The sequence below is a fragment of the Prosopis cineraria genome, unplaced genomic scaffold (assembly GCF_029017545.1).
Source record: "Prosopis cineraria cultivar Desert tree isolate PC_DT_omini unplaced genomic scaffold, ASM2901754v1 PC6, whole genome shotgun sequence".
NCBI classification, from domain to species: domain Eukaryota; kingdom Viridiplantae; phylum Streptophyta; class Magnoliopsida; order Fabales; family Fabaceae; genus Prosopis; species Prosopis cineraria.
The window spans coordinates 8,795,480-8,823,285 of NW_026555337.1; the positions used below are offsets into that span (position 1 = coordinate 8,795,480).

At 32.2% G+C, this 27,806-nt stretch overlaps 1 long non-coding RNA gene and 1 other non-coding gene across 29 annotated transcripts; both read right to left on the reverse strand.

The window, feature by feature from the left end:
* Positions 1-1,679: 1,679 nt before the first annotated feature.
* On the reverse strand, positions 1,680-21,960 carry LOC129312823 (uncharacterized). Of its 28 annotated transcripts, none has more exons than XR_008593709.1 (14): positions 21,802-21,950; positions 21,389-21,507; positions 20,341-20,390; positions 20,113-20,270; positions 19,872-19,968; positions 13,516-13,778; positions 13,349-13,408; positions 13,092-13,174; positions 9,854-10,010; positions 9,027-9,097; positions 7,564-7,702; positions 7,184-7,441; positions 3,288-3,438; positions 1,680-2,073 (listed from the first exon to the last, which is right to left on the reverse strand). It is a non-coding gene; the product is annotated as an uncharacterized LOC129312823 (long non-coding RNA). The 28 variants fall into 28 exon arrangements; XR_008593708.1 differs by having other exon boundaries at positions 3,283-3,438; XR_008593717.1 differs by lacking the exon at positions 1,680-2,073 and adding an exon at positions 8,199-8,282 and having other exon boundaries at positions 3,217-3,438.
* On the reverse strand, positions 1,709-1,781 carry TRNAK-CUU (transfer RNA lysine (anticodon CUU)). Its single transcript has one exon. It is a non-coding gene; the product is annotated as a tRNA-Lys (tRNA).
* Positions 21,961-27,806: the final 5,846 nt, after the last annotated feature.

Consider the following 27,806-nt stretch of genomic DNA (forward strand, 5'->3'; position numbering starts at 1 on the left):
TTCTATGTTTTATTATTAATTAATGCACCGATATTATCATATATATCCCCAGCTTGTTCTTTCTCTTTGCACTTTTCTTCTTCTTTGTTACTTTGTTTCACTGAATCCTGCTGTTCACAATATACATACATATACCAAATCAATCATATATATATATATGATCCAAAAGCTGACAGCCCCATTTGGAACCTTTCAAAATCATGTCGATCTAATCTCTGTCTCTCTCTCAAGCTGCCCATTCTGTGTCAATCAACTTCCCATAAAAAAGTAGGATCAATTAACACAAAACCTAGACACATAACAAGAGATGAGACGAGGGATCAAATGATAATTATCTTGTAATAAAAAAGCTGTCTTTGAATTTCCTTATAACAATATAATATTCACATAGGAGCAATAAAATTAAAACATGCCAAATTACGTAAGAATGCTAGCTACTCTCAAATCAGAGAACAAAAGAATAACTTTATATCGGCACCAAGTGCTATTACTGTAACCAAGTGACACATTACGGAGCAAACTATACCTTCTTTAGAAAAAACCAAACAAATACAAAAAAGAAATATGTACATAACTATATATATATATATATATATATTGAAAAATTAATCTAAAAAAGCCAGAACATATACAAGCGATATTGCAGCCGAGGAGGGCCAGGCCTTCCATTGCTGAAAAGTGAAAATTCCTTGAGATGATAACATTAATAAAATAACTAGCCGAATTTAAAATATTTAAACATATAAAAAAAACTTATATGATCAAACTCAATTTTAACATCTTGATTTTTTAAGTTTATTCAAGCTAATGTGAATGTCTAAATTATCAAATATTATTTTTTAGTTAATTTTAATTTTTATCTTAAAAAATTAAAATTTTCAAGCAACATAACAGTACAAGACACCTTTTTCTCTATTCTTATTAAAATGAGATCAAGCATTAAAAGAATAAAAATGAAAGCATATGAAATAATCTTTTATGTTTATTTTTTAATATTCAAAACAAATAATTATTAGAATATTAAAACCTTATTCAAGAGTATGAAATGTGCAAACTGAAAGCCCAGGTAAAGGTTCGTAAATGTTGAGCAAAAGTTGTAGTGAATATTAATTTTATTTTATTACTAATAAAAAAATTCAGGTATTCAAGCTTGACTCATTCAAGTTCAGGCTTAATCCAAAATTTCTTAAAATTTATTCGAACGGTCTGAACAAGCTGAAGTAAAAAAAAAAAAAAAAAGGCTCTGAGATTCATAGCTCCTTCGTGCTTGCTCTCACATCTCAATATTCACTTTGTCCGACCCCTATCACGACTGGGGCAGAGCTGATGTGCGTGCGTGCGTGTTATATACTTAATCATATCCTTATGATGTGATTATAAATACAATATGTTATCCACAAAGAAAGGGAACGACTACGTTGATGACACATCATAATACAGACACTGAGAAAAGTTGAAAGTTAACCTTAGCTCTTTGTTATGGCTTCTCAGTTCTCAAGCACTGCAAAGAAGGTCTTCAAAATTTGGCGAACCTCGAGAGATATATAATAGAGCATAATTTTGAAACTGAGCTCATTCTTACACTTTTCAAACATGCACATGCAGTCATGCGTGCATGTTCATTTTCTATGGATGATAATTATGCAAGCTGAACTAATTAATTAAAACTTTATAAGTCATAAATTAAAACGATTAATGATGATATTAACGCCCACCGTGGGGCTCGAACCCACGACCACAAGATTAAGAGCCTTGCGCTCTACCGACTGAGCTAGACGGGCTTAGCTCGATCACTCTTTTGTACGTACATAAATAGATGTAAACGTACATGTGTTGAAGCCGTCCAACTGCAGACCAATTAAGCTGCTCTTGTGTGCACAGCATGTAGTCACTCTAAGCAATCAAGTAGCCACAGTACAGTCCTCGAATATCATTATAATAACTTTTATGTAGCCTTACTGATGAACTAGTAAGTCTTTGCTGTTACATATAGCACCAATAATTGACTGCGGTTAATCATATACCCCAAGCCAAGCTTGTTCTTGATCTGTACACTTCTTCCGGTTTGTTTCACTGAATCCAATTCACAGAATGTACAGAAGAAATCAGTTAGAAAAAGGCAAATAACCACACACACACACACACACACACATTGGCAAAAGAATTGTAATGTTGGAATGCTGATCCAAAAGGAGTAGGAGGAAAACGTTTTTATGGCTTTTTGAAAACAACAATCATATATAGGTCTCGTGCTGAATCTAAATGCGTGAATTGTGATGCAAGTTTCTGTGATTCATATTTAATGTAAGTAAAAAAAATATAGCATTTTATTAATTGCGATCTGTGTCTTTCAATTAATGTCTTAAGTACTGATCATAACAATTTATTTATTGGGAGAATTTCACCTAAAGACCACGGTACCTAGTTATTACAAATCGGAACCCAAAAATCCTGAAATTATACTTTGCATGATTTTGGGACCGGGGTGAAACAAAATGTTGAAGCAAAATAACTGAAGTATTCTTTTTGAATGATTTAGGAGAATTATTAATTTCACTCATAAAATTTCTAACATTACATGTTAATTCCTTTGTTTTACTTGTTAAATCCACAACATTATCTATGCATTATCTAATGTGTTAAATCCATCCATTATATGATTTGTTAAATTACTAACTTCATTTGGTAATCTCTTTACATTACTTGTTAAGTCCAAAATGTTACTTATATATTGTTTAGTTTGTATTAAATCCATCCATTATAACTTGTTAAATTATTAACTTTACTTGTAAAATTGTTAATATTACTTGTTAACTTATGTTACTTGTTAAGTCTACAATATTACTTGTGCATTATCTAACCTATCCTCTTTTAAATCCATCATCATGACTTGTTAAATTATTAACTTCACTTATAAAATTGCTAAAATTGCTGGTTAATCTCCTTGCATTATTACTTGTTAATGCTAAGTTCAAAACATTGAATCTAATTTGATCTTTTGCATTGAAAGTTTATTTCAATTGGACCTTAGAGCCTCCACTGTATTTTCAAATTTTTTGGTTTGATTAAAAAAAAAAACTTGTTATGGTTCTTAAAAGAAATTCTCCTTTATTTATTTTAGTTTAATTTTAGTTATTTGCTCATACAAAAGTTCCATTTTTACACGAAATCAATTTAAAAATATGGAAAAATGATAAATAAATCTTTCTAAAATAAAAAATAATAATAATTTAATCTTATAAAATGTGAAAATGATAGTAAAGCCCCTGATAAAACACCCACCTAACCTGGTTTTAACGTTCAGCAGAATGTTAAGAACAGAAGGCAACAAAGTAAGGCCCAAGGACGCTGGTTTAACTACAACAGAAAAGCTCAAACAGTCTCTCATAGAAGCTTTTGGTAAAATGGCTAGAGATGACGTGCCACCTTAAGGCAAGCCTGGTGATAAGAGAGGAGATGTGTTAGGTGCTCAAAATAAATAAAGGAAATAAAAAGAATAAATTTATTAAGATAATATAAAACAAACATCTCTTTTTATATTTTTTAATAATTATGTTTAAAAAAATCTTCAAAAAGTTTGAAAGACCGTTTTATTAAAGAGATAATATGCTAACTTCTAAGTTGCTAATCATATTTATAATGCTAAATACAATTTAAAATAATGAATAAAATACAAATAACTAAATAAAATCTCCTATAATCTAATTACCAATTACCAATGTTTTTAAAACCGGATCGCAAAATGAACTAAAAATGTTAGCGATTCACAATTTATATGGTCCAATCAAGTTAGACCAATAGTCAAATTGATGACATAATAATTAAATTTAAAAATTATATATGTATTTAATAATCTAAATAAAAAAATAAATATGAAATTGCTACTTAACTTAAAAATAAAATTAAATATTTTAAATTTATTATAATTTAAAAAGTTAATATGATCCAATATAACATCAAATAATTAAAAAATAGATCATTTTCTAAAAAATAAAGGAAAAAGAAAAAAGAACATTTTTTTAACAGTCTAGTTTTTGAAAAATGGACCTGATCCCTTGATTGATCTCGTTTTTCAATCCAACTGCTAATCCAAAGTGGTCCAATCCAACTCAACTCTCCAAATGATTTTTTCGGCTTGTCCTAACCGTTAGCCTGACTGGTTGACAGTCCAACCATCCGATTTGATTTGGTTTTTTAATCATTACTAAAAACTGAATAAAATCTAAAATAGATAAAATAGAAAGAATTAAATATCTAAATAAAATCTGAAAAAATATCTAAAAACTAACTAAAATACTGAATCAAATAAAATTAATTCTAGTTTATCTTCTGACACTTCCTTTTTAAATAAGTCTTTACGAAAATTCTATCTGAAATCTTATCAAGATGACTCCGATATGAAGTTCTAATAATATTCTCACACGTCTTCACTATCTCCTCCCAGTAACCTTCAAAGCAATATTTGCCTTCATGATAAATCTTGTCCACTTATTTTTCCTTCTCTTCTAAGATCAAGTGGACTAGTGGATGACAGACCCACGGAATGCAAAAGTCGGAGACAGCAATGCCAATTAAGGAGGGAAGAGCACGCTGCTGTAGATGAAGATGAAGAAAGGAAAAACTGTGTTGTTTTCGGGTGTAAGAGAGGAAAAACAATCAGCTTGCTTAAACCACATGACCTATCGGGTTGATCGTAATCCAGGTTTTTCTCGGGTCAACTACTCCCCCAAAAAAATAGTGAACTAGACAGGACACACTGCCGGTTCACTAATTTACCAGTCGGATAAACCAGTCTGGTTTTGCAAATCATGAGAAGAACATTCCCAACTTGTAAACATTACTAGCAATTTTCAAACGCTAATGGGCTCATAAATTGGGCTTTTATGGATCAAAATTCACTTGGCACTGAGGTGGCACTTTCGCAAGGCTGGATAGAGCTTTCGCAAACAACCAATGGATTGACGTGTTTCCCAATGCAATAGCTAATCAGCTAGCCGCTTCTCCTTTATCTGGGCTCTCTTACGGGCCTAATGATCAAAAGTAAGGCTATTCAAGCAGCCGGATTGCCCCATGTAATACCACCTTTATTACCCCAACACATAACCAAAACGACCATGGTAATTAATAAATAATCCCTAAAAATTCTAACACCATAAAGTGGGAAAAGTAATACCAGAACCTTGATTCATCTTCCCTACTAAGCCTAACTAGTCTCAGTAGTGATTTATGAAAGTTTTATGAAAGTCTAACTTCTTGTCCCAAAACCCCCTTAACATAGTGCTCAACAGGGCGCAAACAACCCCGAACGTTCTTTTAGGCCAATTATGTAAACGTAACACCTCAATTATCTTTACCCATCCTATCTAACCTAAGCTAATTACCAATTAGCCTCTCTAAGTCTCGACAAAAATGAAACTCCAATTTGCTTACTGTTTTAGGAAACCTAACATCACAACTTACTTATCTAGGTTCAACTAGAGTTTAATTAGCGCTAGTTACAATTCCCAGAGTTTAATTACATATTAGAGATTTTGCACTATTTTTAGAATTGATAGGCAAAATTGCGCCATAATATATTACTTTTTGGATACTTTTGCCACCAACCTATTTACACATGGCAGAGCAAGTAAGACCAACAACAATTATTACTTAACAGATGATTGGCCTTCGTTATGAAAGAGGGATTTCTAGCACCTTTTTTAACGATTCATGGGTAAAATCACACCATAATTGAGTTAAGAATGTCAGCAGCTCCTCAAAGAAAGATTTGCATACATTTGCACTTTAACCAAAGTCTTATCCACCATGATAGATTCTTTTCTATCACAGGATCCATTCTATTATATTAGAAGTTACAAGTTTATTTTTATAACCTCAAGCCAATGACGCACACAAACAAGACGACAAGGTCCATTGATAATATTTTAAAATAATAACAAAAGTATGTGTAGAGCTCTATTTAGCACAAGCAATTTAAGAATTGCTAAGGACCACCAGATAATATTGACAATTCCTTAAGTTGAAATGATTAGTTCATTGCCTGCATGAATCGTCATTTCCTTAACTATAAGAACCCTAGCCCAATAACTTTGATAGACCTCGCAACAAAAAAGGTCTTATTTCTCTTTGCATTTGATAGCTAACACTAATTTACGTCTACCTCTCACAAGATTTGAATCACTCAAACACCAAGAATAACATTAACACATAAGAAAGGACGAGATCTGAAACACCACTAATAGCATAGGCAATTTAACATGAAAAACTGAAAACTAAAGTGACAAGATGGTGATGAGCAGATGAACTTGCCCCCGTCCAAAACTAAAGCATCCATCAGGTGTCGTCCTATCGATTTATTTTTTCTATCATTTCTTAAAATAAACCCCACCCAAAAGTAAGTCCTACACACTGACAATGAAACCGAGTTCTTTGATTTTGCGATGAACGAAATTACATCAAAAAATGGGATTATACTCACCAAAGCTGGTGTCAACACCCCCAGCAAAACAGAGTCTCTGAACAAAAAAATAGGCAACTCATCAATGTAGCTATTTCTTATTGGATCTCATGCACCTAAAACCTTCTTGGGGGAAGCAGTTTTCACACCCACTTATCTCTTTAATGTAATGTTCTCCGTTTGTTTTTTTTTTTTTTTAGGGGGAAATAGCGGTGGGTCAATGGCTAGTGCTTAAGCGTTATGCCCCCTGCTTTTCTTTGAGCTGACCAGAAGAGAAAAATTAGAAGGAAAAAGGATAAGGTTCGGTTTGATGAAATATAAATGTGACAATGGTTTGCGGTTCATTAATTAATGTTCTCCATTTGTTTTTTTTTTAAAATAGCATTTTATACTAAAAATTACCCTAAATTCCTAGAACATATATTTTTTATAACCAAAACTTGACTCGTTATTAATTTTGAAGTCTTTAAATTTATTCAAAACTCAAAAATCTTTTTACATAAAAAACTTGGCAAAAATGCATATAACCCTCTTAAACTTTAATTTAGTTGCATATAACTTCCCTTAACTTTAAAATGGACACCCCAAACTTTTAAATTGTGATCATCAGCCCCTAACCATTAAAATGGCTGTGGAAGTCAACAAAAAATGCCATCTCAAACTAGCGAAGAAGAACACACAGGCAAATGACATGAAATTTTGAGCATTTAATTATTTTTACCCTACCTTTTTCACTGGAGGGGGATTTTGTTGTATGTGTTAGTTTCCTAGTCCTCTTTTCTTGTTCCATCTTCTTGACACTATCTTCAACTTTTTGCGTTGGAGCTTGTTCTCCTCTTTACTTCATCTTTACTTAAAAAACATGCTTAGCTTTGTGCGTTGGGAATTATCTTACTCCTCTCTACTTTGACTACGTGCATGTTCTTCTATACTTTGATGACATCTTCGGTTCTCTGAGTTGGGGGGCTTTTTATCATCTTCATCCTGCTAACAGTATACATTTCAACAATAGAAAGCAAATACCTTGATTAAGGACTTTGTAGCAAACTAACATCCAAAGAAAGAATTAATATTAAATTTAAAATTAAATTGTATAAATAAATTACCCAGTTAAGTCTCTCACATGGTGTCATCTACTCTGGATTTTCCTACTTCCTAGCCACTGTTTTTTCTTTTTTGCCAGAATTTTTTCAGCCTCCCTTTGAAAGAAAATTTGTGTGTTTAATTTCACTTGCATTTACCTCTCTGAAAAAGATAGATAAACTCCACTTATATGTTTGTTTGCACAAAAACAAAAATTTTAGCTCGCACAAAAAAGAGGCTTGAGTTCAATCTAAGTATAAAAAAGAAATTTCACAAGCAAAAAAAACAAAAAAACCTTGCCAGATTTGAAGGAAGAATATGACGGAGATGAGATGCGTAGGGACTAGGGATAGATTTTTGAATGTAGGTGATGATCAAAAGCTGAATCATGCAATGCACATGGACTAGGGATATATTTTGCATATAAAAAATAATGAACAAGTTAACAATCATTAGCTCAGAATTAACAGGCATTACACGTCAAAAAAAAAAAAAGCAAAACCCCTCAACAACAGCTTGTACACAATCTCCAACACAAGATTCATGATCAGATTATCAAACCCATCAATGTAAAGCCAAAAACAGTATTCACAACGAAAGCCAAATTTAGAGCAAGACCACAAAAATTAAAACAAAAGGAAAAGAATGAGATACTAACACGACTCCATATGAAGTGTTTTCGCCTGAGCCAATTCTTACATCACCAACAGGTGTTGAAAATGAAGACAGAAAATGGGGATATCTGCCATAGTTTGGAAATTTTGTATTCTATGAAAAATTTCAAAAAATCTTGAATGACACGAAAGAGTAGATAGGGATGAAGAAGTCAAAGGAAAAATGTGTCATACAAATTCTTTAAAAACAAAAATATTTGAAAAAAATAGTAGATATAATCAAGAAATGAAGACAATTACACGAATCAGATATAAATATTATTATAAAAATTTTAACAATATTAAATAATAGGGAGGAGAAGATAATGCATCAAGAAAGTTATTATGAAAGTTTTTAACTTCCAAGAATTGTGATGGTCCACCTAATAATCTAAGAAAATTCAATTCAGTAGAAATAATGTTTATCATTTACTCAAATGGTCATATCCTAACATTATAAGAACCTTCACCCTCACCCTTCCAAATACTTCATGAAAACCTCAACGGACATCATTTTAATAGATAAGGCGAGATCTCCATTCAAAACACTTGAGTTCAATTTTAGCTTGACAATTTGAATGAAGTTAATAGAAAGTTTAAATTAACCTCTCCACAGCAATAAAATCATTCAATACCAGGAATAACACTAACAAGTGAGGAAAAGGCCTAAATCAACATAAAACCTATGGATAACATGCCAAGAAATTTTCACAAGTTGCTAAAACTGATTCAAATTTACTACATTAAAAACATGAATAACTCGATGTAAAAAATGACGCAAAGAAGTAAGGATGTCTAAGACTCCATTTAAATTAAAACTATAGGAAATTTACCGTGTAAATTTGACCAGGTGAGATGACCGTTATCATTGAAACTTAACCGCTCAATCTTAAACTATAGCATCCTGCAAGGTTGTGATCCATTGCATAAATAGGAGAGGACAATGTCTCTTGACAGTATTGGAAATGACAATCAAATAACACATAAAGATCAATAATGCATAAGCAATCTAACAATTGCTATGGACCACCTAATAATCTATGAGAATTCACTTGGGTAAGAATAAACACTTCTCCAACCACTCGAATGTTCAATTCCTTAGGTTTTATATGGAGTTGATAGCAACTTACATTCACCTATTCACAAGAATTAAATCACTCAATAAAAAATATCATGAGAGGACAAGGCCTAAATCTCCACAACTATAAAAAATATGCAATGAAATTTTCATAACCTCGATTCAGATTCACTCCACACAAAACATGAATCAATAAATGTAAATAACAATGTAAAAGAGTAAGGACGAGGTCTAAGACTCCACTAAAACAACAGGAAATGTACAACATAAACAACGACGACAAGATGAAAGGACAAGGTCTGACCTCCACAAAAACTATATAAAATTTTACCATGTAAATTTAATCAAATGAGAAGACCGTGAGCATTGAAGGTGAAATTACACAATCTTAAAGTAAAGCAACATCAAAGAAGTAATGCACTATCTAGATAGGAGGGGATGATGTCTCTTGAAAATTTAAGCAATGACAATTAAGGATTGCACAAATCTTGATAATGCATAAGCAATTCAAAAACTGCTATGGATAGGAGGGGATGATATCTCTTAGCAATCTTAGAAACAACAATTAAGGATCGCACAGACCTCGATAGTGCATTAGCAATCAACGAACCGTTATGGACCACCCAATAATCTGTGAGAACTCCCTTGAGTAGGAATGATAAGTTCATAAACTACTTGAATGTCCATTTCCTCACCTCATAAGAATCACCCTCACCCTTCCAAAGGCTTCAATGAAAACCTAACAAGTGACATTATCATAGATTAGGCAGCATCTTCCTTAATGAGACATAAGGCATAGATTTTGATTTTAAATTTATAAAAATTTCAGAACTTGCCAACACAAAATGACATTTACTCCATTTAAAACATAAACCATACAATAAACACAAGAGCAAAAAGATGCAAGAAAAAGGTCTAATACTCCTCAAAAACTACATAAAAATTTTCCATTTGAATTTGATTAGATGAGAAGACTCTGAGGATTGAAAGTCAAACCACCTAACCTTGAAGTAATGCATCATGAAGGTAGTGTTGCATTGACAAGATAGGACAATGGATATCTTTTGACAGGTTTGGAAATGACAATTGGGGATCGCACAGACCTCGATAGTGCATAAGCAATACAAGAACTGAGATGGACCACCCGATAATCTATGAGAAGTCTAATGAGTAGGAATGATAAGTTCATAAGCTACTCAAATGTCCATTTCCTCACATCATAAGAATCACCCTCACCCTTCCAAAGACTTCACCAAAATCTTAAATGGTGACATTATCATAGATTAGGCAGGATCTCCCTTCATGACACACAAGGTGTAAATTTTGGCTTATAATTTATAAAAATTACAAAACTTGCTAACACTAAATCACATTAACTCCGCTCAAAGCATGAATCAGACAACGAACACAATAACAAAAAGATTTAAGACTCCACAAAAAGTATATAAATATTTGCCATGTAAATTTGATCAAAATAGAAGACTGTGAGCATTGAAGGTGAAACTACCCAATCTTAAATTAATGCATGGTCAAGGAAGGGATGCTTAGCCTAGAAAAGAGGGGACGACATCTTTTGACAATTTCGGAAATGACAATTGAGGATCGTATAGATCTCGATAGTGCATTAGCAATCTAAGAACTTCTATGAACCACCCAAAAATTTGTGAGAATTCCCATGAGTAGGAATGATAAGTTCATAAACTACTCAAATGTTCATTTCCATCATAAAAATAAACTATCAAAGACTTCACCAAAACCTTAACAAGTGACATTATCATAGATGAGGCAAGATATCCCTTCATGATACATAAGGTCAAGATTTTGCTTTGCAATTTATAAAAATTTCCAAACTTGCTAACACAAAATCAAGTTCACTGCACTCAAAAAATGAATTAGACAATGAACACAACAAAAAAAAGATGCAAGAATAAGGTTTAAGAATCAACAAAAATTTATAAAAATGTGCCATGTAAATTTGATTAGAAGATAAGACTATGAGCATCAAAGGTCAAACTACCCAATCATGAATTAACGCAATGTCAAGTTAGTGATGCATTGCCTGGATAGGAGGGGACGATATCTCTGGACAATTTTGGAAATGACAATTAAGGATCATACAAACCTCGATAGTGTATAAGCAGTCCGAGAACTGCTATGGACTACCTGATAATCTGTGAGGATTCTCTTGAGTAGGAATGGTAAGTTCATAAACTACTCGAATGTTTATTTCCTCACGTCATAAGAATTACCCTCACCCTTCTAAAGACTTCACTAAAAACTTAACAAGTAACATTATCATAGATTAGGCAGGATCTCCCTTCATGAGACATAAGGTATAGATTTTGAATTTTAATTTATAAGAATTTCAAAACTTGCTAATGCAAAATGACATTTACTCCACAGTCCAAATAAAACATAAATCATACAATGAACACAACAGCAAAAAGATGCAAGAGAAAGGTCTAATACTCCTCTAAAACTATATAAAAATTTTCCATTTAAATTTGATCAGATGAGAAGATTTTGACATTAAAAGTCAAATTACCCAATTTTGAAGTAATGCATCGTCAAGGAAGTGCACAGTCAAGATAGGAGGGGCCAATATCTCTTGATAGTTTTGGAAATGACAATTAAAGATTGCATACACCTCGATAGTATATAAGCAATCTAGAACTACCATGGACCACCTGATAATCTATTAGAATTCCCTTGAGTAGGAATGATAAGTTCATGAACTACTCAAATGTTCATTTCCTCACATCAAAAGAATAATCACCCTACCCTCACCCTTCCAAACACTTCATCAAAACCGTAACAGGTGACATTATCATAGATTAGGCGGGGTCTTCCTTCATGCCACAAAAGGTCTAATTTTGCTTTATAATTTATAAAAATTTCAGAACTTGCTAGCACAAAATTACATGCACTCCGCTCAAAGCATGAATCAGACAATGAACACAGCAACAAAAAGATGCAAGAAAAAGTTCTAAGACCCCATAAAAACTATATAAAAATGTGCCATGTAAATTTGATCAGAAGAGAAAAGTGGGAGCAGTGAAGGTGAAACTACCCAATCTTAAATTAATGTATTGTCAAGGTAGTGATGCATAGCCTAGATAGGAGGGAACAATATCTCTTGACAGTTTTGGAAATGACAATCAATGATTGCATAGACCTTAATAGTGCATAAACAATCCAAGAATTGCTATGGACCACCTAATAATTTGTGAGAATTCCCTTGAGTAGGAATGATAAGTTCATAAGCTTTTCAAATGTTCATTCCCTCACATCATAAGAATCACCCTCTCCCTAATCACCCTCACATCATAAAACCTTAATCAATGACAATTTCGTAGATTAAGTGGGATCTCCCTTCATGCCACTTAAGGTCCATATTTTGCCCTATAAAAATTTCAAAACTCGCAACCACCAGTTCATGTTCACTCCGCTCAAAACTTAAATCACACAATGTAAATAGCAATGAAAAGATGCAATATCAAGTTCTAAGACACCACTAAAACTTTGCTGGGTAAGTTAGAAACAACATGCATCGTACCAAAAAGCATACATGTTGACAAAGCTTGTCCATGTAAAGTTTATCAAATAAACTAAAGAGTTATTGGAGATGGCAGCAACCACCTAGGGAATTAAGGAAGAGGAATTTCTTGAGATTAGATAATGCTTTTATTTTAGTTCAGCAATGTAGATAAGATTTCAAAAGAAATTAAATGACACCAAATATAAACACAAGTTATGTTCCAATAAAAAAAAAATGTTCCAATGAGAAACAAGTCAAATAACATATAGGTGAAGGGAAAACCTGTATGACCAATCTAAAATGACGTTCACTGTCATAAAAGGTGGCCAACCAGACGAACTAGGGGAGAATTGTTCTTGGCCGACCTGCAAGGTTGGGCAAATGCATCAAGAGAACATCAATATTTTCAACTTTTACATGACAGCATGGGAATCGTGAAAAGAGCATGCTAACATTTCTACTTTGTATGTTAAGGTAAAAAAGGTACAATTTCAGGGCTAAAAAAGAAAAAAAGAAAAGCTATACTGCAGTTGAATCACCAATACAAACTCCAAGGAAAATAGCTTTAATTGGCTTCTCCTTCAGCGAATGATGTCAAGCTGCAAATTAAGCTACCAACATTAATTTTTTGCTGCATGCCTTGGCAGAAAAATAGGTCAGGTTAAAATTAGACAAGAACTATATAAAGAAGGGAGAGATAAATAACCTGTCCCATAAAAGTAAACTATGACTTTATAATGCTCCACTCACATGGCAGCATAGGTAAATGAGTTGATTTCTAGGAAAGCACAAGGAGTCTCTTTTTATTGTTCCAATTGGAAAATCTCTTAGACACCCATGGGCACCATTTCGCCCCTTTTTATGCAAGAAATAACCAACCCTGAGCAGGTGCAACAAGACCTAAAAATCAAAGTTCACTGTTGCTGTCATTGAGTTCAAAGACAGAAGCTGAAGGTAACCTCCTCAATACTGCAGGAAGAAATATATTTAGTACGCATTAATATCAACAAATGAAGATTATGCATTCTTCTATATCGTTATCATTACTTTTTTTTTTCTCCTGCTCCGTTTTTTCCCGATAAAACAAGGTCAACAAGTTGCAAGAAGATTGATGGTCATTAAAGTTCATAAATTAAATTTTATTTTAACACACAATTTTCACTAATAATTGGACAGTGGCATGACTCAGCGGCAACAGAACCAGCAAAAGGCGTCCTCCTTTCTACAACCGCCCAATGAGAAATAACGCTCTTTGGAAAGGAATATTTGTAGTCATTTCTAATAGATCTTTAACGAATAATGCTCCTTGGAACAGAAAATTTGCAGTCATTTCTAATAGATATTGTTAAAACAATATCCAATTAAAATAAACTAGAAGTATTCCCATGTTTTGCACAGAAATATTCCAGAAAATTCAGAAAACCATACCTAAAAGTGATTAAAAAATTTTGTTTGTATTTAAACTTAAAATAAGATATTAAATATGCAATCAATAGCAAAAGAAACAAACAAAAAAGTCAAAAATTATTTTTATACAATAAACTTAAGCTTAAAATAGACATATAAATTTTTAATGAAAAGTTAAAATGGAAGATTTGGATGGCAACCGTAATGTAAACAAAATAAAATTGAGTTAGTATAATGAAAAATGTAAGCAATATTAAAATTAAAAACCAATTAATATTTATAAAGAGAAAACAAAGCCCATTTATTTTGAAAGCAAAAGTTCGTACAAGAAATATGAAATCAAGTATATAAAGACTAATATAATTTATACAAATTTCAGAACTTGCTAACACAAGATCACATTCACCACGCTCAAAGCACAAATCAGACAATGAAAACAAAAAATGAAAGAAAAGGGGCTAGGACTATAAAAAGAGAGTAAAAATGTGCCATGTAAATTTGACTAGAAGAGAAGACTTTGACCATTGAAGGTCAGACTACCCAATCATGAATTAACACATCATCAAGTTAGCAATGGATTGCCTAGATAGGAGGGCACAATATCTTTGGATAGTTTTGGAAATGACTGTTAAGGATCGCACAGACCTCGACAGTGCATAAGCAATCAAAGAACTGCTATGGACCACCCGATAATCTATGAGGATTCCGATGAGTAGGAATGATAAGTTCACACACTACTTGAATGTTCATTTCCTCATGTCGTAAGAATCACCCACACCCTTCCAAAGGCTTCACCACAATCTTAACACGCGACATTATGATAGCTTAGGTAGGATCCCCCTTCTTGACACATAAGCTCTATAGTTTGCTTTACAATTTATAAAAATTCAGGGCTCGCTACCACAAAATCATGTCCACTCAACTCACAAACGGAATCAAACAACGAACACAACAAAAATTATGCAATAAAAAGGTCTGTGACTCAACTAAAACTATGCCATGTAAATTTGATCACAAGAAAATACTGCGAGCAATGAAGGTCAAGCTACCCGATCACGAATTAGCGCAACGTCAAGTTAGTGATGCGTTGCCTGGATAGGAGGGGACGATATCTCTGGACAGTTTTGGAAATGACTGTTAAGGATCGCACAGACCTCGAGAGTGCATAAGCAATCCAAGAACTGCTATAGACCACCCGATAACCTGTGTGGATTCCCTTGAGTAGGAATGATAAGTTCATGTGCCCCTCGAATGTTCATTTCCTCATGTCGTAAGAATCACCCACACCCTTCCAAAGGCTTCACCACAATCTTAACACACGACATTGTGATAGCTTAGGCAGGATCCCCCTTCTTGCCACATAAGCTCTATAGTTTGCTTTACAATTTATAAAAAATTCAGGGCTCGCTATCACAAAATCATGTCCACTCCGCTCACAAGCAGAATCAAACAACGAACACAACAAAAATTATGCAATAAAAAGGTCTGTGACTCAACTAAAACTATGCCATGTAAATTTGATCACAAGAAAATACTGCGAGCAATGAAGGTCAAGCTACCCGATCACGAATTAGCGCAACGTCAAGTTAGTGATGCGTTGCCTGGATAGGAGGGGACGATATCTCTGGACAGTTTTGGAAATGACTGTTAAGGATCGCACAGACCTCGAGAGTGCATAAGCAATCCAAGAACTGCTATGGACCGCCCGATAGTCTGTGAGCATTCCTTTGAGTAGGAATGACAAGTTCATGTGCCACTCGAATGTTCATTTCCTCATGTCGTAAGAATCACCCACACCCTTCCAAAGGCTTCACCACAATCTTAACAAGCGACATTATGATGGATTAGGCAGGATCTCCCTCCTTGACACATAGGGTCTATAGTTTGCTTTACAATTTACAAAAAATTCAGGGCTCGCTACCACAAAATCATGTCCACTCCGCTCACAAACGGAATCAAACAACGAACACAACAAAAATTATGCAAGAAAAAGGTCTGTGACTCAACTAAAACTATGCCATGTAAATTTGATCACAAGAAAATACTGCGAGCAATGAAGGTCAAGCTACCCGATCACGAATTAGCGCAACGTCAAGTTAGTGATGCGTTGCCTGGATAGGAGGGGACGATATCTCTGGACAGTTTTGGAAATGACTGTTAAGGATCGCACAGACCTCGAGAGTGCATAAGCAATCCAAGAACTGCTATGGACCGCCCGATAGTCTGTGAGCATTCCTTTGAGTAGGAATGACAAGTTCATGTGCCACTCGAATGTTCATTTCCTCATGTCGTAAGAATCACCCACACCCTTCCAAAGGCTTCACCACAATCTTAACAAGCGACATTATGATGGATTAGGCAGGATCTCCCTCCTTGACACATAGGGTCTATAGTTTGCTTTACAATTTACAAAAAATTCAGGGCTCGCTACCACAAAATCATGTCCACTCCGCTCACAAACGGAATCAAACAACGAACACAACAAAAATTATGCAAGAAAAAGGTCTGTGACTCAACTAAAACTATGCCATGTAAATTTGATCACAAGAAAATACTGCGAGCAATGAAGGTCAAGCTACCCGATCACGAATTAGCGCAACGTCAAGTTAGTGATGCGTTGCCTGGATAGGAGGGGACGATATCTCTGGACAGTTTTGGAAATGACTGTTAAGGATCGCACAGACCTCGAGAGTGCATAAGCAATCCAAGAACTGCTATGGACCGCCCGATAGTCTGTGAGCATTCCTTTGAGTAGGAATGACAAGTTCATGTGCCACTCGAATGTTCATTTCCTCATGTCGTAAGAATCACCCACACCCTTCCAAAGGCTTCACCACAATCTTAACAAGCGACATTATGATGGATTAGGCAGGATCTCCCTCCTTGACACATAAGGTCTATAGTTTGCTTTACAATTTACAAAAAATTCAGGGCTCGCTACCACAAAATCATGTCCACTCCGCTCACAAACGGAATCAAACAACGAACACAACAAAAATTATGCAAGAAAAAGGTCTGTGACTCAACTAAAACTATGCCATGTAAATTTGATCACAAGAAAATACTGCGAGCAATGAAGGTCAAGCTACCCGATCACGAATTAGCGCAACGTCAAGTTAGTGATGCATTGCCTGGATAGGAGGGGACGATATCTCTGGACAGTTTTGGAAATGACTGTTAAGGATCGCACAGACCTCGAGAGTGCATAAGCAATCCAAGAACTGCTATAGACCACCCGATAACCTGTGTGGATTCCCTTGAGTAGGAATGACAAGTTCATGTGCCACTCGAATGTTCATTTCCTCATGTCGTAAGAATCACCCACACCCTTCCAAAGGCTTCACCACAATCTTAACATGCGACATTATGATGGATTAGGCAGGATCTCCCTCCTTGACACATAGGGTCTATAGTTTGCTTTACAATTTACAAAAAATTCAGGGCTCGCTACCACAAAATCATGTCCACTCCGCTCACAAACGGAATCAAACAACGAACACAACAAAAATTATGCAAGAAAAAGGTCTGTGACTCAACTAAAACTATGCCATGTAAATTTGATCACAAGAAAATACTGCGAGCAATGAAGGTCAAGCTACCCGATCACGAATTAGCGCAACGTCAAGTTAGTGATGCATTGCCTGGATAGGAGGGGACGATATCTCTGGACAGTTTTGGAAATGACTGTTAAGGATCGCACAGACCTCGAGAGTGCATAAGCAATCCAAGAACTGCTATAGACCACCCGATAACCTGTGTGGATTCCCTTGAGTAGGAATGACAAGTTCATGTGCCACTCGAATGTTCATTTCCTCATGTCGTAAGAATCACCCACACCCTTCCAAAGGCTTCACCACAATCTTAACATGCGACAATATGATGGATTAGGCAGGATCTCCCTCCTTGACACATAGGGTCTATAGTTTGCTTTACAATTTACAAAAAATTCAGGGCTCGCTAACACAAAATCACATCCACTCCGCTCACTAACTCAATCAAACAACGAACACAACAAAAATTATGCAAGAAAAAGGTCTGTGACTCAACTAAAACTATGCCATGTAAATTTGATCACAAGAAAATAGTGCGAGCAATGAAGATCAAGCTACCCGATCATGAATTAGCGCAACGTCAAGTTAGTGATGCATAGCCTGGATAGGAGGGGACGATATCTCTGGATAGTTTTGGAAATGACTGTTAAGGATGGCACAAACCTCGAGAGTGCATAAGCAATCCAAGAACTGCTATGGACCGCCCGATAGTCTGTGAGCATTCCCTTGAGTAGGAATGACAAGTTCATGTGCCACTCAAATGTTCATTTCCTCATGTCATAAGAATCACCCACACCCTTCCAAAGGCTTCACCACAATCTTATAACATGCGACATTATGATAGATTAGGCAGGATCTCCCTTCTTGACACATAAGGTCTATAGTTTGCTTTACAATTTTTAAAAATTTCAGGGCTCGCTAACACAAAATCACATCTACTCCGCTCACAAAGGGAATCAAACAACGAACACAACAAAAATTATGCAATAAAATGGTACACAATACTATTCAAGAGAAAGGTCTATGACTCAACTAAAACTATGCCATGTAAATTTGATTAGAAGAAAAGATTGTGAGCGTTGAAAGTCAAACTACCCGATCATGAATTAACGCATCATCATGGTAGTGATGCATTTCCTGGACAGGAGGGGATGATATCTCTAGACAATTTTGGAAGTGACAGTTAAGAATCGCACAGACCTCAATAGTGCATAAGCAATGCAAGAACTTCTATAGACCACCCAATAATCTATGAGAATTCCCTTTATTAGGAATAATAAGTTCATATGCTACTTGAATGTTTATTTCCTCAAATCATAAGAATCACCCTCACCCTTTCAAAGGCTTCGCCAAAAGCTTAACTATTAACAATTTCATAGATTAGGCATGATCTCCCTTCATCACTTAAGGTTCATATTTTGCTGGATATTTTATAAAAATTTCAAAACATGCAAACACCTATTCATGTTCACTCTGCTCAAAACATGAATTACACAATGTAAACAGCAACAAAAAGATGCAATGACAAGTTCTAAGACACCACTAAAACTATAGAAAACTTGCCCTGTAAGTTACAACATGCATCCTACCCAAAAGCATACAAGTTGACAGAGCTTGTCCACGTAAAGTTTATCAAATAAACTAAAGAGTTGTTGGACGTGGCAGCAACCCCTTACGGGAATTAAGGAAGATAAGATTTCAAACGAAAAAATGTGACAACAAATATAAACAAAAGCTATGTTCCATTAAAATGTTGTAATGAGAAGTAAAAATGTTGTAATGAAAAACAAGTCAAACAACATATAACTAATGGGAAAACATGTACGACCAATCTAAAATGGAGTTCACTCTCATAAAAGGTGGCCAACCAGGTGAAAAAGGGGATAATTTTTCTTGGCCGACCTGCAAGGTTGGGCAAATGCAGCAAGAGAACATCAATATTTTCAACTTTTACATGGCAACATGGGAATCATGAAAACAGCATGCTAACGTGTATGCTTTATATGTTAAGGAAAAAATACAATTTCAGGACTAAAAGAAAAAAGAAAAGCTGTACCGCAGTTGGATCACCAAAAAACACTCCAAGGAAAATAGCTTTAATTACCTTATCCTTCAGCAAAGCCTCAAAACCAGACTTCTAATCTAAGCGAACGATGTCAAGCTGCAATTTAAGCTGCCAACATTAATATTTTGCTGCATGCCTTGGCAGAAAAATAGGTCAGGTTAAAATTAGACAAGAACTATATAAAGAAGGGAGGGATAAATAACATGTCCCATAGATGTAAACTACGTCTTAAATTTATAATAAAATCAAAACCAGAAAACGAACAAGAAGCTCCACTCACATGGCAGCCGTATTATAGGTAAATGAGTTGATTTCTAGGAAAGCACAAGGACTCTCAAAATATGTTGTTCGAATTGGAAAATCTCTTAGATCCCCATTGGCACCATTTTGCCCCCTTCTATGCAAGAAATAACCAGCCCTGAGCAGGTGCAGCACGACCTTCAAATCAAAGTTCACTGTTGCTATCACTGAGTTCAAAGACAGAGACAGGTTCTATACACATGAATACCTATTGTTGAATCTTTTCCACCGATGAAGCTGAAGGCAACCTCCTCAATACTGCAGAAAGAAATATATTTAGTGCACGCTAATATCAACAAATGCAGATTACGGATTCTTCTATATCATTATCATTATTTTGTTTCTTGCTCCCTTTTTTCTGATAAAACAAGGACAATAAGTTGCAAGAAGATTGATGGCCATCAAAGTTCATAAATTAAAATGTATTTTAACGCATCATTTTCACTTGAAATCGGACAGTGGCATGACTCAGTGGCAACAGAACCAGCGAAAGGCGTCCTGCTTTCTACAACCTCCCAATGAGAATTAATGCTCTTTGGAAAGAAATTGTTTTAGTCATTTCTAATAGATCTTTAAGGAATAATGCTCTTTGGAACAAAAAATTTGTACTCATTTCTAATAGATCTTGCAAAAACAATATCCAATTTAAAACAAGACTAGAATTATTCCCATGTTTTGCACAGAATATTCCAGAAAATTTAGAAAACTATACCTAAAGGTGATTAAAAAAATTTGTTTGTATTTAAGCTTAAAATAATCAACAGGAGAGGAAATAAAAAAAAAAGTCAAAAAATTTTTTTATATAACAAATTTAAATTCAATAAAACTTAAAATAGACATGCTATTATCAAAAAGATATGAACATATAAATTTTTAGTGAATAGTTTAGGTGGAACGGTAATATAAACAAAATAAATATAGTAAAAATAAAATTGACTAAATATAATGAAAAATGTAAGTAATATTAAAAGTAAAAATCCAATAATATTTATAAAGAGAAAATAAAGCCCATATACTTTGAAGGCGAGATTCCGTACGAGAAAATATGAAATCAAATATAAATATATCAATATAATTTTAAAAAATTTCAGAAACTGCCAACACAAAATCACGTTCACCCAGAAGCAAAATAATAAAAAGGGGCAAATCTAACTCGTCGCGCGTAAAATTTAAACCCACCTTATAAAAAGGAAAAAGACAACGACCCGGAAAATTAGATAAAATATAGCTGTCTCATAGGGAATTAAAGAACTTACGAATACAAAGCTAATGCTCTCTGAATGACATGGATAGTGTTGTCGTACTTCGTTTGAAGCCGTCGGTCGCACTCTCATTGATTTATCGATCTCCATGGACCGCAGCACGCAATAGAAATCTGAACATCACAATTAAACTTATACTTAGAGCAAGCAAGGACTTCAAAGATTGCGAATTTTTGGCATTTTCTCTAAATCAAGCCTGTGTTTCCCCGAAAAATTCCCTTCTTCACTGAAGAATTTCAAAAATGGCCTACAGCTCTAAGCAAACTAAGGGAATTACTACAATGGAACAAATAAGCTCTAATCTGCGAAATCAAAAGAACGCCAGAGATTGAAGGACATTGAGACAGATCAAATAATGAGGGAGAGCGGGATGAAGGGGGCGAAGAACGCGAAGGAAGAAGAGTCACCTAGATCTCTACGAGTCTAAGAAAATCCCTCCCTCCACGACGACGCATGACGGTGAAGACTGAAGAGAACGAGCTCAGCGCGCCAAATAGGTCCAAGGCAGGAACGCCAAATTAAGTTTCATTAATTCGGAGGACGTTGGTTTGGCGTGGAAAAGAAGCTATTTTCTTGCGGGGGGAACAAGCTTTTTTCCCGAAATGCCATTTATTATTATTAATTGTATTTAATTTGATGCTTTAATGTCTTTTTTACCGTTGCAGTCTTGGAAGACTTATTAAACACGTCGTTTCGTCTTATTGTTTTTTTTTTTTAATCACTTTAGAAAGATTTACTATTTACTTATTTTGGACGGTGTCTCTCTTTCTCAAGCGTAGAGGTTATTAATTATATTTAATTCGATGCTTTAATGTCGAAGTCTTGGAAGACTTATTAAACACGTCGTTTCGTCTGATTGCTTTTTTTTTTTTTAATCATTTTAGAAAGATTTATTATTTACTTATTTTGGATGGTGTTTCTCTTTTTCAAATTGTAGATGTGAAAATAATTTAAACTGAGTTATACTTCAGTTAAAAAGACTTGAGCTTATATAGTAAATTATAGGCTTAAATTTTATATAAGATTTTTTTTTATAATTCAAGCATGAGCTTATCTAAAGCCTAACCTAATTTAAAAAACTATTTAAAATCTATTTAAAATTAAATCTTTTAAATAAACTTGCATTTTAATTTTAAACGTTTCAAATATATTTTAAAATTATTATAATATATAATATATAACCTGATTTATTAATTACAATATATAATAATTAAAAAGACTTACCAATTATAATACAATATAATAATAAAATAATAACGTTAAAATTAATATATATAAATTTAATATGATTGAAAATATAACCAAAAATAAAAAAATAAGTTGATTAAAAATTAAATAGTAAAACTGTCATTTTTGTGATATATTATATTGTGTGTGTGTGTGTGTGAAGGGATGGTCCATTAGGCTTGTAAACTATGCCTTAAAAAATAAGCCTAGTTTATTTAATTAAATAGACACAATTAAAAGCACAAATCCAACTTAAGTTTGTCTGTTAAATAGGTTTAGTTAGACTTGAAGTAAGCTAAGTTATAAACCCATATTACAAATATGGCTTATTCTTACCTGTACTCACATGTTTGATATAATTGACAATTATTAATTATATTTAATTTCATGCTTTAATGTCTTTTTTACCGTTGAAGTCTTGGGAGACTACGTGCGTTTGGTTTTCAATTTATCAAAAGTTCATTTAGTGAAAATTCATTTGATAAAAATTAATTTAATAAAAGTCAGTTGTTATAACAAAATTTATGTTTGGATACATTTTTTTAAAAGTCAGTTTGATACACTGAAAGTTGTTTGGTTTGTGATAGTAAAATATGCTTTTAAATGTGCAACTACCAAAAAAAACATTAATTTATGATCATTTATAATTTTTATTGTACAAAGATAATATATTTAAAATATTTAAAAAATATGATAAAAATTTTAAATAACATAAATTTTGATCTATAATACTAAAAATTTGATCTCTAGTTATTTATGTTTTTTAATTTGTAATTTTAGAGAATGTGATAAATATTTGTAATTTTTATTATACATTAATGTTAAAAATTAACATGATTATTTATTTAATTTATAATGTTAAAAAATTGATACCTAATTATTATTATTAAAATAATAATTATATTTTAATGAATTAACTATTTTTTAAATAAAAAATAAGAGATTAAATTTAAGGTAATATGTTTAAGTAATATCCTACTTTTTAAATCAACTTTTTAAAAGATTCAAACAGTTATATTTTAAAAATTTACTTTTAGTTATTATTTGAATGTATTTTTAGGAGGTGCTTTTCAACTTTTTGAAAATAAAACTTTTGCTTTTTAAATGTGAAATGAAAAAAAAAAAAAAAACCAAACGAGCCGTATTAAAGATGTTGTTTCGTTCGGTTTTTTTTCCCTTATCATTTTAGAAAGACTTATTATTTACTTAGTTTGGATGGTGTTTATCTTTTTCATATGTTTCATATGATTGATAATTCTAATTTGTTGGATGATTATTATTTGAGACTCCCATTGATTATTACCTTTCCCTTATTTTCAAAAAATACCACAAAATGGTACAATTATTAGGACAAAACTAATACACTCAATCTTATATATTTAATATACTATTATTCAATCAAATTAAGATATGTAAATCTTAGCATGTTAATAATATTAATAAAAAAATTATGAATTAAATAATCTATAAAAGATATATATGTCTTGATTTAATAGAAAGTAAGTATCTAAAATATATTACGTTAAATATATAAATTTTCCTAAATTATTGTTAAGTTTTTAGAGGTTTCTTTGATTTTGTTTTTCCTTAGAAAATGACTTTTCTATCCCTCTTCAAAATAATTGAAAAAAATGCAAATAAATTTGTCATTTACTAACCTATTGTAGTTATTGGTACAATAAAAGTCATTTTCCAAACTAAAATAATTGTTTCAGTGACAAGACGACCTCTATGGTTTAGAAGAGATATTTGATTCGAACCTGATATTGATATATTGTTGTGTGTATATGGATAGGTGTATATCTCCTTTTTCTTTAAGGAAAATTTAAAAAAAAATTGTCATTTCCTACACTAAAATAGCCATTAATATACTGATGCAAGTATATAGATGGGTGTTTCACTAATTGGATCAAACTTTGTTGGTTATTAGCAAAATTGACAACTCAACAATTTAAATCAAGACAAATAATTTGTATATAAAATTTTATTCTTTTATTTTGCAATTTTTGTATCATTTACAATTTTATTGATTATTATTTTGCAGACAAATTATTTTAGTTAGGAGAGAAAATTTTACTTTTGTTTATGCATTTACAGTAAATAATTTGCACGAAAAAATATCATTTAATTGTATATTTTTATTTTGTTATCAACATTATATTTTATATATAATTTAATTAATAATTATATAAGTATTTTTATAGTATAATCATAATCATAATTACATAAATAATTTATTTATACATGCATGGTGTGAAATAAGGGGAAACAGGGAGCGGTAGGGGAGCAATTATAAAAGATTTAGGAAGGGCTTATAGAATATGTACAGGTTTGTCACAAAACAAATTTTAACAAACATTAAAAATTAAAAAATAAAATAAAAATTTCATTTTACATGAGCCATTTTTTATGTTAACGTACTCTACATAACAAAAGCTAGTTTTTCATATTATAATATCTTGGTAAATAATTTTAAAAGTATAGCATTTGAGGAAATTCTTTTTTTATCTGTAACATTGCGCTTAATTTGCTCTTCAACGGACTTTTGAAGATCAACAAAACTCTTGAAGGAAACTAAAATTTGTTGAAGATTATTGAAGACTTTTGAAGAAAGCGAAAGATAATTAAAGCTACTTGAAGAATTTTTTGTAAGACACATGTTGAAAAAATTTGAAGATTAATAAAAACTTTTGAAAAAAACTAAAAAGTAAAAACTCTCAACGATTACCAACAACCATGGAAGATAATTGAAGATTTTTTTTCCTTGAAGATATATTGATAAATTTTTAAAATTGTGGATGGTAATTGAAATTACTTGATTTTTTTTATTGAAGATACGTTGAAGACTTTTAAAAAAGTGTGGAAAATTATTGATAAAATATTAAAGATATATTGTAAAAAATATCTGAATGAAAAAAGTAGGGAAAATGATGTTAAAGTTACATACAAGAGAATTAATTACTATAAGGTCCATTGACAATTGAACTAAACTGTATTGACAACACAACCAATTGTTAATATAATTTAATTTAATTATTAATAAATTTTACAATAATTAATTTTTTTATGTGAAATTTAATTGTAATTTTTTCAAAAAAGCAAGAGTAATCTATCAAAATACGATAAGTAAATGGCGTTGGTCTTGTTATATATTAAAAAGTAAAGATGATATGTTGTGATTGGTCTGTTACGGTAACTTTTCAATGTCAAATCGATGTTATAAATCGTAAGGATATTTTGGTAAATTTCTGATCCAAACTTAATCCTTTGAAGGACCTTTAAAATTTTGGTCCTCACACCCAAATATATATGTCTTATGGTCCTTTGGACCAATTTTCTGTTTAGGGTTTCACATTGACCCCAATGGACTCGCATTGAGTCATGACTATCTTCTATTCTTTATTTACTTCCTATCTTGCCAGAAGTAACCATGACTCAACTCTAGATATTTTAATATTTCAAAAACTATAAGCGTGTGTTTGGAAAGCACTTTTAATTGATTATTTGAGGAAAAAATTAATTTTTGTAAAAATTATCCAAACACCTATTTATTTAAAAAATTGATTTTTGCCCAAAAAAATTGACTTTGTTCTCAAAGCTACCAGAGTCAGCTTCTGCGTTCAATTATTCAAAAAATATGAGAAAATTACAAAAAAGACTTGAGAAAAAAATTTTAAGAAAGGTACAAAATTTAATAAAACTAAAATTAAACTTTATTCTCTTCTTCTTTTTTTTAGTAAAATTCAAACTTTGTATTTTTAAAAAATTTACTAGTATAAATTCCTGTCAACCACTATCCTCCACTTAACACTTGCTATAAAACTAATTTAAATAAAATATTAATTAATAGAAAAAAATTAATTTAATTTAATTTAAAATTAAGAATTATTACAAAGATTACTGCAAAGATTCGGAGAGAGAAATTTTATGTTATTTGTTACATTGCTACATTTTTTATGTTGTCAAAATTTTTAAACAGTGCTTAATATCTTTGTCAAATATGGCTTATATTTATGATGTTATTAGAGATCATATTATATATTATTATCTTTATTAATTATTGTAAAATTGATGTTTGGTATTTAAGAATTAAATCTTTCTCTTTTATTAAATTTATTTGAACTAAAATATATTGAGTTATTTATTTACATAAATTAAAATTATTGATATTAATATAATTTAAATTTTTATAATTAATTAGATACATACTTTAAATAATATATTTTAATTGTTAAATACTAGATACAAATTTATTAATAATTTAATTTTGAAAGGCAATATCCTTTATGTAATTTATACAGTTAAAATTAATTATAAATAAATTATCTAAATATTTTTAATTTTATTAAAATTAATTTTAAAAAATAATATTCAAACAGATTACGTTATAATATAATTAATTATAATTAACATCTATTATTTAATTAATTATTTTTATAATTTATTATATCTGACTGTCAGATAGATATGAGATTTATTAACTGCATTCAATCTGACTTGATTGTTAAAAAAAAAAATTTGTATGTTCCATGCCCAAAAAATCTCTCTCTTCCCACTCTCCCCCCCCCCGGGGCCCCTGCCCCCACCCTGTTTCACATCACCTCCTCCCCCTAAAAACACAAGCCAGTAATTAGCGATGAGGAGGATCCAGTTGAACTCTGTTAGCAGATGAATGGGGATTTTGATTTTGAATATTGTCTTGTTCTGTTTTATATCGAGCAATCCCTCTTCAGATGAATCAAATTTGCCAGATGAATGTTGTCGCAATTTCTTTCTCATTTTTTGAAATGATATTGTTCCGTTAGACTGAAGCAAGTAAGCAAAAGGAAAGGCAGAGTGAAGTAGTTGTTAAACGCGATGCTTCATCCTTTATGTATTGTGTTCTGCTCTGTTCAATTAAGCTCTAAACATCAAGCGTGAAATACTATATAGCTCAAAACTAAACAGAACAAACATACTTCTAGAAAAGCCCAAAAGCCATAAAAACAAGTAGAAATAGTTGCGTTGTGCCAAACATTCACACAAAACTACTCAGCAGACTGGAAAATAAAACCAAATCGTAAAGAAATTTAAAAATATTTATGTGAATTAAAATTTAAAAATATCAACAGCCTTTGCACCTGAAATTTCAAATCATGAATTCTGCTTTCTCCTCAGCGTGAGGTATAACCTGGGAGAAAGGGGA